Below are 18078 nucleotides of genomic sequence, written 5' to 3' on the forward strand. Positions count from 1 at the left end.
TCGACTGTTCTGTAATCTTGCTGTCTTTCAGTAGGAGCTGATACGGAGTGGAAAAGTCTTGCTAAGAGTAGAGCGTGTCGAAATGTGTATTGTATTTTGCATTGGTGAGAATTATAGGTTCTTACTATTGGCTTTGAAATGGCTTCATATCTTTTTGCTGTCTGACTCTGCCTTGCTGCTGCGTCCACAGAGGTGCCTGTAAGTTGTTTGGGTTATTCCCATTCAAGGTCTTTCTGTTTTTCTAGCGATTGTTTTTATTTAGTGTACTCTGGAAGGCCTTGTGAGAGTTTCATCAAGATAGAGGTTGGAAGAAGTGAGAATGGAGAAAGAGACGTGAGAGCTCCTTATTGCCAGGGGATGCTTGTCTTGGAACTTGGCCAGTTCCGTTAAAATTCCTCTGGCAGTGGGAGAAGGTCTTTCGCGAATCTTCTAGTGTGTTTAAAGCTGAGGGTTGCAGGCTGAGAGATTGGGAGTTTGCATTCCGAGCGAGGACAGACGTGTCTATCTCGGATTGAACCTTAATTGCTGAGCTCTGATCCCCGGCTGTGTAAAGACTTCCCCCGGCCAGAAGTGGGCAGTGTATATATCAGGTGATGTATTGAATTTATTGGCTATTGCGTTGTGATGAGGTGTTTTGTTTGTGGTGTGGAAGGTGCACATCCAGTGTGATCCTCTACTGTGTATATATATATATATATATATATATACATATATATATATACATATATATATATATATATATATATATATATATATATATATATATATATATATATATATATATATATATATATATATATATATATATATCACCGCTCAATTTCCTTTTCAAGTAAAGGAACGGACCGCACTCCGTGGATAAGGTATTATTTATTCTTTCAAAATTGCAGCAACAGACGCGTTTCGGCTTCGCGCCTTCCTCTAGCTGTTATACATACATGTATATATATTTTTTTTTTCTGATCTCTTGCCAGATGTCTTGTGTGTCTTATCTTATATTCTTATATCAGTTATTGCTTGTGTATTAATCCGTATTATACTTTGCTCAGTTATTGATTCATGCCTTTAGATTATAAGTTTGCTAAATATTTTTAAATCTTACGCATTTGGGGCCCGATGTAGGTGACCATTACCGGTCGGTAACGGCCGAATTCGGCCGTTACCGACCGGTAAATGGGTCATTGAGATGTAGGGGACCTTTTTTACTGAATCAGTAAATTTACCGATTCTGTAAAATACCGAATCGGTAATTTTACTGATTCGGTAAATCTCACATGTAGGTGGCACTGCAAACAGTGCCACAGGCCTTTAGGAGTCGGTATTTTACCACCCAATCCAATTGGGTGGTGAAATACCGAATCCAGGTGTGCATGCACATCTGTGCATGCACACCTGTGCCATGTGACACACAGACATGCCCTTAGGGCATGTCTGTGTGCCACATGGCACACATGCCTGTAATTGGGGTGCCAGAGGGTGTCAAAGTGACACCCCCTGCACCCTTGCAAAATTCGGTATTTACCGATGTGGTTAATACCGATTCGGTAATGCCCATTGATTCCTATGGGCTTCAATGCCCATAGGAATCAATGGGCATTACCGATTCGGTATTTACCGAATCGGTAAATACCGATTCCTTCCGATTCGGTAATTAATTACCTACATCTGCCCTCCTCTTTTTTACCACTTCTTAAATACCGATTCGGTATGAATCGGTATTTATGAAGTGGTAAAAAAGATTTACCTACATCGGGCCCTTGGTATCTGAGACAGCCTTCGTTTAGAGAGTATTATGTAATAAACCCCAAGCCTTATTCTAAAAGTGATAGAGTCTTTGCATTTTGTTAAATAAAACCCCTTTTGAAAAGGTGCTGTTTGTTTTGTGTTGAAGTCTTACAGTGCCAGCGGTGGTAAGACATGCTCAAAAGTAATATTATTTAAGAGTGCAGTGGTAAAAAGCACCCCGCCTTGGGTGGATGTTGCAGTTAGGATCTGTCCTTTTTGGGAAAAGCAGATTCAAAACACCTGCATGGATATGTGAGTGGGTGGCTCACTGGGTGTATGCGTTTATAAGTGCGTGTGTTAGGGAGTGTATGGGTGAGTGAGTGTACGTATAGCTGTGTTGATGAGTGAATGTATGTGTTAATGGTATATTTGTATGTAACTACATATGTGAAAGGCTGTATTTGTGAGTATAGGAGTATATAAGTGAGTATATGTGATAGTGAGTGATTGTGACAGTGGCTGCATGGATAAGTGTGTGCTTATGCAATTAATTGATAAAGACAGTACGTATCTGTATGAATAAGTGACATGGTATGTGTATAAGTGAGTAAATGGCAGTTTGAATAATTGTTTGGGGGATTTACTACGTTTTTCAGCAACTCTTTGGGAGAAGGCAGTGTGTGTGTCTACATGGCTGTATGAGTGGGTGTATGAGTAACTGCATAGGTTAATGGGTGGATGTGTGTGTAGACGTATGAATCCCTGAGCAGTTATGTACTAACTGCAATTGGTCTGTCTATGGTTTTGATATTTGTAGTCTGCATTTTAGAGTGGGTGTATCAAAGGTTTTATTAGGGTGTGAGGAGGTGCATCATATGATGACATGGATGATGATATCAGTGATGTCATTTGAGATGTCATCAGTGATGTCACTGAGCAAGTCATGTGTAAAGTAATATGTGACACCATCAGCAGTGCATTGCAGGGGTGCGGGTTATAGTTAGCTCTACTAACAGCAGAATTTCTCAGGCTTTATACGAGTGAAATGTACAACTAACTATAAAGTCCCTGAAACCTATGGGGTTTTCAGTGAATTTCTAACGTTTTTTAAATGATAATTTTTAACTATAAAGTCTGTAGGAGAGTTTCGGATCTGCTTACTATGGTTATCCCCACTTTTTGCTGGTATTTCACTGTTTTTCGACTTTAGTCTGGCTGGGGCCCTTTTATCCAGGACCCCAGGCTAGCTGCTTTCTCTCTAAAATGATTGCATGTACTTTAGGTACATTCCAGTTTGGTTACTGGGGTACTCTTGTGAGTCCCTAGTATATGGCACCTTAGGAGCTAAGGGCGTAGGTACCCCAGAGACCTTACATATGCTGAAGCATGTATTATGCCACCCCTGGGAAGTCTTCCAAAATGGCACCACAGGACTGCTACTGCAGCCAGGGTAAGGTGGTGCATGCACCCCTTAATAAGATATAGTCACTCCTATGGCAGGCCTTGTCAATCCTGAAGGCAGAGGGCTTGGTTTTGTGTGAGAGAGTGCCCATGCATGAGCAGGACCCCTCTGGAGCATTTGGAGCATATTCTCTGAAGCTGTTCTGTGATGCAGCCAGACCATATACTCCTATGTGCGTTATAACCTTGCAGTAAATGCTAACTTTGGAATGGCTGCATAGAAACATGTCGTGTTTAGTGTAAAACACTTTGGATTCCTACCCCCCGCCATTCCTGGCGGCGGGGGTAGAATTCCACTGTTCTAGAGGGAGAAGACATGTACACACTGGTCTGCCCGGTAATAGTTTAAAAGAGCCCTGGCATCACAAAATGGATGCTGCAGCCACAATCTCGAGTCTGGCCTCCTGCTGCTGACCAAAACTCCGGCAGGGGAGGCCTGGACAATAGGTTTCCTGTCACAGGAAGGTGTAACCACCTCCCAGACAGGCTTTAGTGTATTAGGCTGGGTGGGTGCACTCCAGGAGTGCTTTGTAAGTCTGCACTGGGGGCACACTTGGTGTCCCTGTGCATAGCCCAGTTCAAACCGGTTGCAGGGGCTACCAGCCCCTGCTCTGGCGCGAAACTGGACAAAGGGAAATGGGTGTACCCACCCCTCTTTCCAGACCCTCCCATAGGTGGGTCTCCAGAGTATGTCCAACCCCCTTTCTTAGTATAAGTAAGGGACCCCTTGCAACAGGACTTTAGATTATACCTGGATGAAACTGAATCCTGGAATTTCGACGCTCTACTAACGATTAGAGGACAGAAGAATCTCCCTTGGGGTCAAGGAGTGACTTCCCTGCTCAAGCAGGCACCAACAAAGCAATCGCTGGTCTGCATCTTCGAAGCTCCCGCCGGACCCCAAAGTACCTGCAGCCCAGGAAGCAGACTTCCAGACTACTCTAAGGCTGACACGAGTCCCCAGCAAAGCTGAGACCTGCAGCCCTCACGAGTGACGTGGAACAGGGACCCCCGACACCGTGCACATTTGCAAAGTGCTTTGACTTCTCGATCTTTTCTGAAGTTGTGCTTTGGGTTATTTGTAGCCCAAGCCCCAAGCATCCTCTGCACTGAAGCTCTGTAGTGTAGCTCCTATTTTCCCAATAGGCTCTGCGCATTGGAATAGTACCTACAGCAGTAAAGGCCTAGGCCAGACGTTAACTAGGTCTACTACTGTCGATACTAGACTTAATTTTTGGGTTTGCCAGCTAAGCTCAGAGTTCGCTAGAAACTTTCTCGAATGTTCAAGGAAGGATTAACTTCCCTGATTAGACAAGAAGGGATTTAGTTTCTGACAACCATAGAACATGACAACTTTGCTCTCCCCTAATCAAGAGTCAATCTCAAGAGTCGTGTGAGCACAAGGCAATTATTTTACTCAGTCAGTACGTGCATTCTTAGTCTCATCAGAATGTAGAGAAAAGGAAGAGACGGGCGAGTTCAATAAAAGATGTTATTTATTGATCAGTCTCTTTTCTCGTACAAGAGAAATGGATCGATATTATTGCAATACTTATAGTTAAGTAAAGTGCATACGTTAAAAGCAATAGTACAAAATAATACTGTAAAAACATTGATATGGTTTCTGAGCCATATGATGTTTAAAATGATTAAAATATATTTACATACACATATACATTTGACTAAACGCACTCAACTGGTGTTTCTAAATACGCCTACCCCGTGTACCTGACCTAAGTCTAATGCGTGGGCGGGAATAGAAAGTTACAGTTTAAGTTAAGTTTGTTTTTGCCAAGTGAATAACTAAAGAATTCTCTAGGAGGGGTTATTCAGTTCTGTACCTGGAATTTAGGATGAGTGAGGAATGGTATCTCTTTCTCTGCTCTCGATATTCCAGGCTGCCTGCGAGGGCTACCCGGAAGCGCCGGTGCTGGGTCTCTCGGCTTGAGCTAGCAGCGCGTCTCTCAGCGCGTCAGGAAGGCGGGGCTGCTGCCTGCGGGGTCTGCTTCTGCTCTCGGCTTCGGCAAGTATGGCTGCTCCGTCTTGTCACCACGCGTGTGTTTGCATAGGGCAAGGTCGGCAATATTTATACCTTAAAGGTGCCGGGATTGACGTAAGGATGGACATAGGTACGTCAATAAAGATGTCATATGACTTGCTCGTTAGCACATTCTTTACTAAAGTTCTCTGTGAAATCAAAACAATGGCCGCACGGATTATCCAGGTTGTCATAGGTTTGATTTGTTATGAGAACGTCGTATGCCTTATCAGGGGCTGGAGGAATGTCGCTTGTCTAATTAGATCTCAAGCGTTATGACCTAATCAGATAACACGTTCCTGTGCCGTAGTGTGACTGCGTCAGATAACGGTATCTGCATCATGGGGGATTTCTTGCCTCATGGGCTGACTGTTAATTAACTAGCTAGGTAGTTTAACCAGAATAGGGTCAGGAATAGGGGGATCGATTCAGAACCTATAGAAATACACGACACCCACTCCACGCTAACTATGGTCATATCTACTAATCTATGCATAGTATAACATAGTACAACATACTATAGAGTATAGTGTATACCTTACCACCCCAAAATACATAAATGCATTTCGAAATTTTCAAATATACTGAAAAATTGCAGTCATATATATTGTATGCACTTAAGCTATGAATTAAATGCAAAAGTAAACACGCATTTTATGCATTATTGCTTGTTGGTATATGAGAAATACACATGAAATGGCTCTTAATATGGCTATACAGAAAAAAAGTCGAAACCATTTCATCACATAAAATATATTGTGAACATACCAGCGGGCAGCTAAAGTCTAAATAAAGTCTATAAAGTATCTAAAAAAAATAGAAATCTTAGTTCTTTAGGAATAGTTTCTTACTTTAAGCAGAAGATCAGTGTCCCGGGAAAAAATATATAGAAAAATATTTTAGGGGCTTGCTTAAAAAGTTGCTGTCCGTGAACTGGATTGTAATTGTTCATGTGACTTTATTTTTAAAGTTGAAGGCCGAATTCAGGGAACGCCGTGTGCGAGTTTACTCAAAAGTCTCTATTTCTGTTCCGGAGAGAACATCATATCATTCAGGCTTTCGAAAAAACTGTCAACAGCTTCATGGGAAAGTTCCTCTAAGTCGGAAATAGGGGTAACCATGCATTCATGCGCATGATTGTCTGCATTGACATTCTGATTTGCATTGCTGACAGAAGGTCGTACCTGTTCGATGCTGCTTTCATCTTGAACTTCACTACTCTTCAATCGCAGTGGTGAAGATTCCAGGAATGCCGTCATCAGAATTGGCAGCCTTTGAGGGCAGCACAGTGCGTGAACCTTGGTAGGAACCAGCAGTGTATCTGCATCCACCGGCGCATCCGATTGTAGCGTCAGACAGGTGTCTAACACGCATTCTTCTCCGCATAGCAGACACCTTAGTACAGGTAAAACACACCTTTGCCACATTGGTCGAAATGATAGAAACCAAGTCATGTTCAGGTCTCTAAGCCGGGAGAGTCCCAGGATTTTTGATATCCGGTCCCGGTATCCAATGGCTAGGATCGTTTCTTCCATTGTCGTCAGAGTTTGGTCTGTGACATGGGTTGCCATAACGAAAAATAAGGACTAGGAATAGGATTCCTGCAATTAGTCCCAGGATCAGGGGAAGTCCGCCAAAAATCGAATGGACGAAATCTGGAAAAATACCCAGTATGGCTTTGAATGGTGTTAATGCCATCGAAAATACTGTCTTAAATACCTTTGAGACCCCAGTGGTATCAGAAATATTTAAGATTTCGCTCAGGATTTCCGCGAAATGTACGGGGGAATTGGTTGATAATAATGTATGTATCTCTGCAGTCGTCCTTGCGACTTGTAGATCATACGTTTCTTTTGATGACGTGAGCCTTGTAGGCGTCTGAAGAAGCACTGTTTTCATTCTGCTTAAAGTGTCTATTCGAATAGAAGTAATTTTCAAACTGGGCCATGCCCTCGCCTCCCTGTCTGGAAAGGAGCTGGGGAACAAAGAACGTCCACAGCACTTGACCTTCGCTGTTGTAGTTACTAGATAAGGAGTCCCGGGCATAAGACTACAGCATCTGCGGTCTACAATAAGAATGTAACTCCCATTATAGAGTCTTTGAAAGAATGGTTCTATTTCAGTTGCAGGTGCGCCTTGCTGGTGACATGAAAGGTTGTATGAATTCCCTTCACAGGCTCCGTGCAAACTAATACCGTTACACAGAAGCGTGCCGCTTAGTGACATAGCACAATTGTTGCCACTAAGAAACACTTTCTGTCCTTTGTTACTGACACATGCATGTGAATAGGGCAGGTTCCAAGTTGTTTTAAGGTACCCCTTTCCCAATTTCTCGTACATGCCAGCCTGTATATATTTTTGGCAGTATTGAAACCTGAAGGTTGAGATTGGAATATTTATGATTCCGTGGATTATCCATTCACTGACAGGTCGTTCTGACATTGTCATTGGTAATCTTTCTAGTTTTTCAATGCTCAAGATTGTATAATCAGCACCCTTCTGCGCCATACCGATTTGTCTATCAGTAAGGTTAAAGATTTGGAATAGTGACGTTGTGTTGATTAAACGCCAAGGCACGTAGCCTGAACGCAGATTTTGTAACGTCCAGCCAAGCTGTACAATAGAACGCAATTGTGACTGACCATGTTGTAATAACAGTAAGTCTTGCGATAATATATCGATTGCTGAAGACACAATGCTGTCCAATGAAAAAATTCTGGAGGACAGAGTCATTAACCCATTGTCCACTACAGAAAGTGATTTTTCCAAATTAATACGGTCAATTTCCCGTATTCTTTCTGCTGTCTCAATTTGAGTAACCTTCCAGGCCTCATTGTATGCTGCATATACAGAGGCTGCTATGAAACGCTTTTGACGCTGTTTGCGTGGTCCCAGTATGAAATCACGCAAGTCAGCACCATCAGTAAGTAAAGTTAGGTGTTGCTTAATTTCAGGCAGTGTGGAAGTTTGTAGCCATTGAAGGCATAATTTGCCCACACTGTAGGTTGTTATTATCCCTGGGTGATGTCTTTGGGGATATCTAGGGTCTGGCCTGTTCATTTTGAAACCCTGTGTTTTATTCAGGAATCTATCTTGACAGTTATTTGTATCTGTGGGCCAGATCAACCATTGTTTCCAATCAGGATGTGTTCTGTTTTGGTTAAGTATATGGTTTATGTCTATTTCTTCATCTGTATCAGAGTTATTGCTAAACATTGTTGGCTTTGGAATAGACAGGCTATTTAAATCTTTGATTTTGGCTAAGCCAAGACAGGTAGTTTGTTGGACAGTGTCATTTAAAAATATCATTTGTTCTGGGATCATGCAGGCTCTAAACAAAGCTTCTATACCCTGTACTTGCCATTCTTTTGTACCCCAAACACTTTTCAAATCAACATTTTTGTCCCAATAATTAAATCCAAAAGTATTCATTTGTTCAAAGAATAAGTCAGAATAAATCAATTTTGTGTTGGTTATCATGGTTTTGGTCCCTGTCTTGTTTGACAATTTAAAATAAAATGTTTCCGCATTACTTGTGTTAAAACCTGAAAAATATGAATATTTGCCATACACGGTTCTTGAGCTCCCTTTTGGAGGTGTAGCACAATGTTCCCATTGATTAAAATTTAAAACATTTCTAGGTTGTGCAGATTTATGCAAGAAATGGTTACCATAATGGTTATAGCAGTACATGCTGTCATAATTTGTAGAACCCTGCAAATAATCATGTTTTGTAAATTTAGCAGACATTACTAAGTCAGACATCATATTGTTAATACTTTCAAAGTCCCAATCATCAGCAAATGAGTTTGGTTTTGCAAAGTCACTCAAGGAGATCTTGATTTGGTGTGGATATTTCAGGATCTCGACCGGACCATAAATTTCATAGTCAGTGTTGTCCCAGGCTACCCCACCAGGTATTGGAATTGCTGTGAAGTTGGCTGAAGAAAGTTCTGAAGAAAGTTCTCGTTTCTCGACGTGTGAAGATGTGTGTGGTTTGAGGACCAAGTTGATTTTCTGACTTGCTGTGTCCATTTTAGCATATTTTCCCTCAATGAAGCGTCCCAAGGTAAATACCATGATGAGCCAAAGTATGAGGATAAATGCACCAAAACCCACCCAAAATTCAATCCATGGAGAAATCAGATATGTTTTTTTTAGTTGTTTCAAAAGTTCCTTTGCTTTGTCTTTAAAGGATTTTGGTGATGGCTGTGTCTTTTGTTCACTGAAGCCGTCAGAGGAATCATCGAAGTTGATGAAGTAACCAGATGCAGTTTTGTCAATTGTTCCAATTGGTTCAGGATTTTTGTTTTTTGCATTTTCACTTGGTACTTCAGTATAGATTGGTGTGTCTCTGCTAAATGTCTTTATTTGGGTTTTCAGAGGTCTAAGTTCTATTGCATTGTTGCATAGTCCTTGTTGTTCTTCTGTAGGCGTTTCGAATGTGATGAGCCTCTTTGATAGGACCTCTGTACTGGTAGCAAACCTTGGTGTTCTGCTACTTATTGGGAGTCCACTTGGCCTACTGTTTGTTATAGGCCACATGTTGTGGTTTTACCAGGTCGATGGATACAACTCGGTTCTCCTTTTTTCCAGCAAGTGGCGGTAGTACAACTGATCTTGTCCCGTTGACAGACAAGACAGGAACTGCTTTTCTGTAAGAAGGCCCAAATTCCTTCTTTACCGCGATCTTCTCCCTGACTAGATCCCCGACTTTTGGAATCCAGACAGGTCTTGCTGGGACAGGTGGTGAATCTTCAGTGGTCGTTGGCTGTTGTTTCAACTGTATGTTGCTCAGGTCTTTTCTTGTTTTGTTTAAGTCCTGCAAAATAGCCAAACGGTCTTTGACATCAAAGCTTTTTTCTGTTACCACTGAAGTCTGACTATCAAGGTCAGAGATCAACATCCTAGTTCCGAATAATAATTTGTACGGACTGAATCCCTTCAGAGAATTTCTTGGCAAGTTATTTAGACTACGTTGGACACTTATTAGATGTTTGACCCACCCAGCTCCCGAACCTAATATCCTTTCTATTATAGATTGCTTTCTGTCTTGGTTTTTTCTTTACACCATCCCATACCCTCAGGAAGGAAGTGAGAAGATTCCCGCTGGGCTGTGCTCATTTGGCCATTCTTCCCCCCCCCAGGCTGGATTGCCTGAGAAAAAGAAAAAAATGGTCGAACGTAGCATGCTCTTAGCGTATATGCCATTTAGACTCGCAAATCTTGTATAACAGTCCGGACGTCAGCCGAGTGCTGTTGATCTACATTATAAGTGGAAACTAGCCTGTATATGTTAATCGCAAGCCATTCTTTTTGTTGGTAATATTATCCGCCTTGCTACGACGAGGTATTAAACTGCTTCTCTCCCCACTGCGATCTCTGTTGCAGTTTGGGCAGTTTTTTACAAACATGATGTAGTGCAGGCTCATGCCTGGCCACCAGTACCGTGATTGTAATTCTTCCAGAGAATCTTTTAATTTATGGTGTCTGAGACCCTCGCCCATATGTGCGTCTGCGATTAACAAGTTTCTCCTGTCCATGTTTGGAATCACTCTATCCCCCACTCCAGGGATTCGAGCAAAAGGAATGGAGTTTGCATCTATGATGTATGTGTAATTGAGTGGATAGTTGATCGGTAACGCTGAGCAGTCGCCTTTTGATGACGTTTTCACCGCCAGCAATGTTTCGCCGTCAATGTATTTTAATGTACGCTTTTTTCGATCTACGGGAGCCGGTTTACTGGCTGCCGCTGCGGCTGTTTCAGCCAATGAATTCCCTACAACGTGAACGCCATCACGCTGGTGACTCAGTGAGTGTGTCACGTGAGTCTTTGGTAGTTCTTTTTTCAAAAGAGCTACCTGTTCCCAGAGCAGTCTCTGCTTTATTGGTGCATCCGTGTCATCTTTGTAACCGTTCTGAATCCAGGTCTGCAAATCCTTGTTATATGCTTTGACGCAGAAATATGAATCTGACACTATAAGTGTCGGGAATTCGCGATCCGCATTATCTAGCGCCATTTTCAAAGCTATTATTTCAGTTTGTAGTTCTGAATTAGTTTCTACTGAGTGTGATTTTGTTAATAGAGGTCTTAGTTTACCTCCGCGCCACACTTCTTTTGTGATCTCACATGTGGGATTGTATGCATGTTCTCCCCAAACGGAGGGTTGAGCATGTCTGTCTGTATATATTACACAGGCGTAATGTCGTAGAGGCAGAATGTCGATTGGCAGAGGATACGTCTTTTCATATTTTAGATTTTTCAATTCTTCTAGTTCTGGATCAAAGAAGTAATATACTTTGTCCGTTGTGATTGAATTTACCCATTGTAACCATTCTGGATCCAATGTTGTTGTTGGTAAATTACACGGTGTTGTTAATGCCTCAAAGGCTGATTCAGCTGTTCTGACTGTGATATGTCTACCGTCAGCTATGTCTTTTTCTCTAGCTATTGCGGTTTGAACTGCTTGAACAATTTTTCCTTTGTTGCTGAATCTCTGTTCAGCTTTTGTGTACAAATGTGATTTGAATGCAATTGGTACCTTATCTCCCTCATTAGAGGTTAGGTATGTGAATCCGCATCTCCCTGGGATGACTCGGATCACAAGGTTGCGTGTATTATCACGGGTTTCTAATTTTGTTTTAATTAGCATGTCTGTTTGTAAGGATCTCAAAATTTCTGTGTGTGCTTGAGTCCAACTGGATCTTTTAAAGTCTGGTTTAATTAGATCATAAAGGGGTTTGACCCTTTCTGCGTAATTTGCAATATATGTTCTTCCGAAATTTAGGAAGCCTAGAATTGACTGTAGGTTTTTTAGTGTTTTAGGAGCTTGGATTACGGCACATTTCTCTAAGAAATTGTCTGCCAGGCTTTTGCCTTCACTTGATAACTCATATCCTAAGAATAGGACCGTCAGATGGGCAATTCTGGACTTTTTGAAGTTGAATTTGTAACCCTCTGCAGCGAAACCAAGTATTATGGTGTTCACTCTTTTCAAGTGAGTCTCCAAGTCATCATCTGTTAAGTAAATGTCATCGACATAAGATAATGCTTCATCATCATATAGTTGTAGTAATTCTGTTACTCTCGCTGAGAATACCCCCGGGCTGTTCTTGTACCCCTGGGCTAACCGACAGAATTGTTTTTGAGTGCCATTTACTGAGAATGCAGTTAAATATCTGCTCTCTGGTGCTATGTTTTGACAAAAGAATCCGTTGGAGATGTCCAAGGTTGTTTTGTATTTTTTGCGCACTATGTTATTCATTAGTGCAGCACTGTGTGAGTTTTGCACTGCAAAAGTTTTGCAACATGTGTTAAGGTGTCGGTAATCCAAAACTAGACGGTACGAATTGTCTGGTTTGGAGACCGGAAACAAAGGATTGTTCATTTGTGAGGTGCAAGTTTCAATCACCCCCTGGTATTCTAGTTGATCTAGTATTTCATTTACTTGTTTTTTAGCTTCTTGCTTAATTGGGTACTGCCTTTGTGCAGTAGGTTGTGATTTTAACTGGATTTTGTGAGGAGGAGAATCCTCATCCCATCCTACATGATTTTTATATAAAGCAGGTGCTAAGGCCACTGCCCACTTTCTAGCAAGTGTATATTTTTTATGAATCGGTATTTGATTCGAGAAGGCAGGCATAATTACTTCTTCGCCATGAGGGCACTCCCTGACAAACTCTGGTGGCCAGTCTTTTTCAGCTAGAAGGATGTCATAGCCTTTGGATAGGTTATCCCAAAATAGTCCCCTTATTTTCCTAGTCTTATCTCCCTCTATACGTAATGTTATCTCGTATATTTTGTGGGGCTTGCTAACTCTGGTATCTGCAGTTTCCACTTGAAGATATTCATTCGTGTCCACTGTCTCCAGATGATTCATCAGGACTTTGCGAGCTATGCTCACCTCTGCTGCGCTGTCTAGCATTGTCTGAGCCCATTCTCCGTTTTTCAGTTGTGTCCTCAGTATTCTCGGCATTGTTAACTACCTTGATACTGGCTACCTTCTTTTTGGGAAATTGTAATTTCTTTTGCAGTTGAGCAGGTTCCTTGTCTTTGGACTTGGCGTGCTCTTCTGATCGTCCTCTTCTTTCCGATTTCTGCGAGGAAGTCTGAAAAGATTGAGAGGGACGTGTATCAATGTCTTGATATCTATCAGGTTTTTTAATATTATCCCTATTTCTAAGGTTATATCTATTCTCAGAGGGGTCACTCTGGGGTGACCTTTGTCTCGGGTTTGGAGATTTCTCTCTTCGCCTAGGAGACCTTCCTCTGGACTGGAATTTCTTTTCTTTAGGATTGGATTGTTTGTTTCCATCCCAGTTCTTTTTTGGTGAATTATTATTATTAAAAAATATTTTTTCTGGACTTGTAGTCAGTTGCGGTTTTACTGGTATTCCACCTAGACTATCTCTGCCTAGTTCTTCATAGGATTTTTCTATGATTCTGGCAATTTCAGCTGGTTGGTCTGCTATATCTGTCTCTTTTAACCTCTGGCGGATCGCCACGTTTGCTGCTTCACCCTTTATGTTGGCTAGTAATATAGCCGAGACCTGCTTGAAGTCTTTTAGTAATTTCATACCAAGAGTTAAAGCAGGTTCTGGACCGTATTCATCTTGAATTTGTTTTAGCACATCTGGTATTACCGAAATGGATGGAACACCGTGCGTTTTTGTGTAGATGGAAGCAAAGACTGTACCCCAAGTGTCACAGTCCTCAATGTGTGGTGCGATTCCCATTGGGAGACATATAGTCAGAATCCTGTGTTTTTCTAATGGGGTGGTGTCAGGAAACACCGCCTCTATTTGGGTAATTTTCTGTGCCAACCAGAATGGTATCTGTTCCCGTTTAGCTGGAACTTTACCTAGGCAGGATTGGATGTTCTGTTGTGTAATTTTATTTGTGTTCCCCTGGTGAGGGGTCAGCTGTGGAAGTTTAATCGCTGGCTGAATTGTTGAAGTCCGCATTACATACTGAACTAATTGTCTGTGAATTTTTAGTAGTTGTTTTAGCTGTATTAACAGCTCTGCTGCAGGCATTCTTTCGATGTCTGGATATGGTGTGTATCCGGCTAGGACCGGCCACGTTGCTCCTGGTCTTCCTAAAGGACCGAGCCTTGTAATGTGATTATTATGTTTTAGGGCGCCATCAAATAAGAGCAAATGCTCTTGGAATTTGAGTGGTACTTCCACTTCCTCGAAAGGAGTGTACTCATTAGGAGGTTCCTCTACTTTGTAATAGTGGAAGTACTTTGTTATAGTATTAGCTGCTGGAAAATGTATCCATGTATAGTATACCTCTGTCTGCCGATATTCGTGTGCCTCGATTACGAATATGACTGTGCCACCTCTAGGTGTCAGTCCATTTTCTATAAGTTTTAAGGTTATAGATCTCCTTTTGGCGACCGGAATGAGTATTATATCCGCGTCTGCTGCTTGCATGGTAGCATCAGCATCTGCTATTTCAGTAGCTAATCTAGTAACCTCTCGTTCTTCATCGCTGTCCATTTTGCTGACAGGATGGTATTATGTTTATTTGCAGATCAGGTTTCTTTATGGAAACAGAGATTAGATGCACAATATTTTGGAACTGTTTTATCCTTCAACGTTGACTAGACCAAGAACCATACATAGGAGTTCCCTCCTGCGAGGTTTTGGAGGATATTATAACCTTTCACCCACTCCAGACGTCTTTGGAGTATTTGGGAAAAGGGGTCTGAGTGAGAAAGCACGACTGAGTTACTCTAAATGTCTTACGTTAGTTTTATCGCCCTTTCCAAACACGTTGGGCGCCATGTAGTGTAGCTCCTATTTTCCCAATAGGCTCTGCGCATTGGAATAGTACCTACAGCAGTAAAGGCCTAGGCCAGACGTTAACTAGGTCTACTACTGTCGATACTAGACTTAATTTTTGGGTTTGCCAGCTAAGCTCAGAGTTCGCTAGAAACTTTCTCGAATGTTCAAGGAAGGATTAACTTCCCTGATTAGACAAGAAGGGATTTAGTTTCTGACAACCATAGAACATGACAACTTTGCTCTCCCCTAATCAAGAGTCAATCTCAAGAGTCGTGTGAGCACAAGGCAATTATTTTACTCAGTCAGTACGTGCATTCTTAGTCTCATCAGAATGTAGAGAAAAGGAAGAGACGGGCGTGTTCAATAAAAGATGTTATTTATTGATCAGTCTCTTTTCTCGTACAAGAGAAATGGATCGATATTATTGCAATACTTATAGTTAAGTAAAGTGCATACGTTAAAAGCAATAGTACAAAATAATACTGTAAAAACATTGATATGGTTTCTGAGCCATATGATGTTTAAAATGATTAAAATATATTTACATACACATATACATTTGACTAAACGCACTCAACTGGTGTTTCTAAATACGCCTACCCCGTGTACCTGACCTAAGTCTAATGCGTGGGCGGGAATAGAAAGTTACAGTTTAAGTTAAGTTTGTTTTTACCAAGTGAATAACTAAAGAATTCTCTAGGAGGGGTTATTCAGTTCTGTACCTGGAATTTAGGATGAGTGAGGAATGGTATCTCTTTCTCTGCTCTCGATATTCCAGGCTGCCTGCGAGGGCTACCCGGAAGCGCCGGTGCTGGGTCTCTCGGCTTGAGCTAGCAGCGCGTCTCTCAGCGCGTCAGGAAGGCGGGGCTGCTGCCTGCGGGGTCTGCTTCTGCTCTCGGCTTCGGCAAGTATGGCTGCTCCGTCTTGTCACCACGCGTGTGTTTGCATAGGGCAAGGTCGGCAATATTTATACCTTAAAGGTGCCGGGATTGACGTAAGGATGGACATAGGTACGTCAATAAAGATGTCATACGACTTGCTCGTTAGCACATTCTTTACTAAAGTTCTCTGTGAAATCAAAACAATGGCCGCACGGATTATCCAGGTTGTCATAGGTTTGATTTGTTATGAGAACGTCGTATGCCTTATCAGGGGCTGGAGGAATGTCGCTTGTCTAATTAGATCTCAAGCGTTATGACCTAATCAGATAACACGTTCCTGTGCCGTAGTGTGACTGCGTCAGATAACGGTATCTGCATCATGGGGGATTTCTTGCCTCATGGCCTGACTGTTAATTAACTAGCTAGGTAGTTTAACCAGAATAGGGTCAGGAATAGGGGGATCGATTCAGAACCTATAGAAATACACGACAGCTCGTTGGCCTACACTCCACGAGTGTTCCGTGAGCTGACTTCTTGCATTTCCGCTTGAGGCTCCTTTGCGATCCCTGGTCCGTCGACTGGTGGGTCCCCCGAAGGTAACTCTACTTTTCCTTAGTCTTCCCTGGTTGCTCCAGACGTGCCCTGACTCTCCACTGCGTGGTGAGTACCTCAAACCTTGCTGGTCTGCACCAAAGCCGAACTCTGCTTTCTGCATGGGTTGCTGTTACCAAGGCCTGTTGGGTCCAATATGGGAACCGACACCGCAGCACTCGATATCCTTTGTGGGTCAGCTCAAATCCAGAACCTGATCACCGTCAATGCCTCCAGGTCCTCGTGGCTGAAGAGTCTAGCTTCACCTTCTTCACCTGAAATTACCCGACATCGGTGGGCATCTGCCTATCGTCTTCCTGGTCACTGGCAAGTGACCCAGACTCTGTCCCCTCTGCTTTCAGGTTCCTCTCATCTTCGATCCAGGCTCGGATCACACCGGACAGTTTCCACTTGGATGGCAGCAGCACTTTGCAGCAGATCGACATTGAAACAACAACAAAACACGACTATACACCTGGCTTCCCTGGGTGAGGTAACTTGAGTACTCCGGTGCGCCCATGGGTGTTGACTCTAGAACCTCCTAGTTCTAAAGGGGTTTGCTCCAAGTCCTTTTCTAAGTGTCCTTTATTTTTAAAATTCAAACCGCAACTTTCCCCATAGAAGTTAATGGTGATTCGCGACTGTGTTTAGACACTGCACGCGTCCCCCGTGGGTCCCCTGTGTCACTACCTTGGGTGTTTTTTTTGTTCAATCAGTTAAGCATTTTTTGTGAAATTATTTGCTATATTTTTAAAACCAACTATGGAAAATACATACACAAACTAGTAAATAATAGGTTACTTTGCAGGAAAGAGCTATGCATCTGTTTTTGAAGAACCCCACACTGCAAGGTTGCAATCTCAGGTTTACATTTATATTTGTATTGCCTATTCATGTTCTCTTGATAGTGTTACAATAAGTTATAACATTTAAAAGCCTTTAAAACAAACATCCCGACTCTGGCAGAGTAGTGATGGCTGGACCTTTGGCTCAAAGTTACTCACATGCCAGAACACCAGCATTGTATATGGTGCTTAGGGCATGTCCGAGCAGCTGTACCATGTGTTTCAGCCCACACTTGCTCTTCCCAAGGATGTATTACATTAGATTGTCACACCTTACTCAAGACAATTTCATCAATAATTCCCCCAGTCCTCCGCATCTTAAAAAAGGACGTGTGTACCAAAGCCAGAATCCAATTCAAAATATGATGCGTAGCAATCCATCAAAATAAACCGCCCCATCTGGTGAATGCACTTTGTCGGGCAGACTGAGGCCCCCATGCAGGCACTGTTGGCCTGGCCTGATAGATCTGATCTAACCTGGCATGCCCATTCACGTCTCGGTGTGATCCTGTAGTTATTCACAATCATCTGTGACTCGAAGTGTGCTATCCACGCTCCCCAATATACCGAGAAGCAAGCATCTGCTATATGCCTGTTCAACCCTTGCGTATAAGTGATTCCTGTGTTTGAGTTACCAGTGCTGAAAAGATTGATTCCAGTTCATCCTGATGGATTCTAAAAAAGTCCCAAGTTAGCATGGGTCTAAGCATTCCAGTACAGCCGGGTGAATAATGTGTATTGCTCA

The 18078-nt window shown here is 42.3% G+C and overlaps 1 protein-coding gene across 1 annotated transcript in view; it reads left to right on the forward strand.

Annotated features, from left to right (window-relative positions):
• Nucleotides 1-500: 500 nt before the first annotated feature.
• Nucleotides 501-18078, forward strand: part of LOC144822412 (multidrug and toxin extrusion protein 1-like) — an 887289-nt gene continuing 869711 nt past the window's right edge. The window contains exon 1 of the mRNA XM_078679893.1: nt 501-590. The gene's annotated coding sequence lies outside the window, so the exon portion shown is untranslated. The remainder of the gene's footprint in view (nt 591-18078) is intronic.

The sequence above is a fragment of the Lissotriton helveticus genome, chromosome 3_1, assembly GCF_964261635.1.
Source record: "Lissotriton helveticus chromosome 3_1, aLisHel1.1, whole genome shotgun sequence".
NCBI lineage: Eukaryota > Metazoa > Chordata > Amphibia > Caudata > Salamandridae > Lissotriton > Lissotriton helveticus.